Raw genomic sequence first — 2,445 nt, 5'->3', positions numbered from 1 at the left:
GTTTTTTCATGTTTTTCTCATGTTTAATAATAAATTTATAGGTTGTATGATACACATTAATATTTTACATTATACATTTATGTATGTGTTAACATTTATATAACAATAGATTTTTATAAATTTAGAAAAAGTATATGAAAGAAATACTTCTCATCCATGCAAAGTTACAACGAATATTTTGACGGATAACGTATCAATTTTTATTCATGAAATATATATCTTTTCAATATGGTTTTAAGAACCATGTAATATTTTTGGAGTTTTCATTTTCTAAGGCTTTATCTTATAAATAGTAATGAATGAATTTTTTGTCCTATTCTTTGAGCCCTGTCCCATCACCACTTAATGATTTGAAGAGCTAGTGGAGGATGTTTTTAAAAGAATACTAATTTTATTTTCGCTTTATTTATAAACTTAGTAGGATTTTTTTATGGATTGTTCTAAATTTTGATTATTGAAATTACCCTTAAAAGTTTTCTCATAAGAACAATGCGGAAATCCATTTAAAGTGTTAGAATTTGCAAAATGACAAAATTATGTCATCAAAATTCTAATATTGGTAGGTCTTATCAAAATTACTTACTTAAGAGGGAAAGACATCTATTCACAAATAAATTATTAGATAAATGTTAATTAATAGGTATTTAATCACTTATTTATTTGGAAATCTATTTTAATTACTTAAAGTCTATTTTTTTAAAAACAAATTTTGTATTTTTTTATTGTCTAATAATATGGACAAATTTTATATGGACAAATTTTATAGATTTCACATTACATTTTTGAAGGAAAAAAAATATTTTTTAAATAATAAAATTGAAAAAAATCATAATATAACAACTGTCGAAAACATTAATTATAAATCTTGAATTTTAAAATAATAAAATTGGAAAACAATCATAATATAACACCGGTCGACATAAATGAGGAACCCACAGAGAACCTGAGGGAACCAGCCTCACAAGCAGGACAGAAACAGGCAGCGAATACCCCTACCACTCAAGCGGGGCCGATTATCACAGATCTGCATCAGGAGTTACAATTGGAAGTAAGTGGCATAAAGAGAACCCACAGCTCAGAGGGCTCAGAATCAGACAAAGAACCTCAAATGAACACAATGGAAAACCAGCTAGCTATCATTACACCCACTGCTGACTCAGGAGGATGGCGCTGGGTGGAAAAGAAGAAGGGAAGGAAAGAATAGGCCAGCTGGAACATACTATTTTCTTTTTACTGTTACTCTGTGTTTTCCTGTATTTTAAGGAATAGTTACTCTTGCTACCAGTGTTACTGCTTTTTCACTTTTTCCGCTGCCTGACTTTACAGTTTCAGCCATTTGCATATGCCTTGGGCATCTACAAAATGTAATTTTATCAACATATGAATAAAATTACGACTTTTTCCTAGGGGAAAAAAACACCGGTCGAAAACATTAATTATAAATTTTGATTGGATGGATGCACAATGTTATTTCATTAATTGCCAGATGCTACGATTATGCACCAGCGAAATGATTTTTTGGTCCATTGGGAATGGACGCTGGTGTCTCTTATGTAATAAAGATTATACTTTTTTTCTATATATAAATATGTCTTACAAAATTTGTGCTAAGGATAAGCATAATCCGTTCTCATGAATTTCACCAAAAAATTTTTATTTTAAAAATGACTAATGTTTTGGGATTTTTTTTCATAATTTTTATTATTTCTATTTTTATGATGTATGAAGCGAAATATGTAATAATACTCAGATTTCATAATTATATATGATTTTATAATAAATATTAAGAAGTCGTATCAAGTGCTTGATTTGATTGTTTGTATATTGCTTTTGTAATTTTTTTAGTTTATTTTTTTTTCTTTAATACTCTAGTGTTATAAATTTAAAAGTAAGAAAACATAATATTTCTAGATGTTATAACCATATAAATATTTGATAATTCTAAAATTTTGTTATATATATATATATATATATATATATATATATATATTTCGTTTAACATGGGATGTAACATAAAACTAATTACATACTTTAAAACAATGTTTTTTTTTCACGTTTAATAATAAATTCATAAGTTATATGATACACATTAATATTTTTGGTTATACATCTATGTATGTGTTAACATTTATATAATAATAGATTTTTATAAATTTAGAAAAAGTATATGAAAGCAATACTTCTCATCCCTGCAAAGTTATAGCCAAGATTTTGATGGATAATGTATCAATTTTTATTGGTTAAATACATATATGATTTTAAGAACCATGTAACGTTTTTGGAGTTTTCATTTTCTAAAGATTTATCTTATAAATAGTAATGAACTATTTTTTTGTCGTATTTTTTTAGCCTCATCCCATCACCACTTAATTATTTGAAGAGCAAGTGGAGGATGTTTTTAAAAGAATACAAAATTATCTTTTGGCTTTATTTATAAACTAATTA

This window comes from Pinus tabuliformis, chromosome J (genome assembly GCF_031772625.1).
Source record: "Pinus tabuliformis cultivar Carrire ecotype Pingquan chromosome J, CPIR1, whole genome shotgun sequence".
NCBI lineage: Eukaryota > Viridiplantae > Streptophyta > Pinopsida > Pinales > Pinaceae > Pinus > Pinus tabuliformis.
This window is presented reverse-complemented; position numbering follows the sequence as displayed.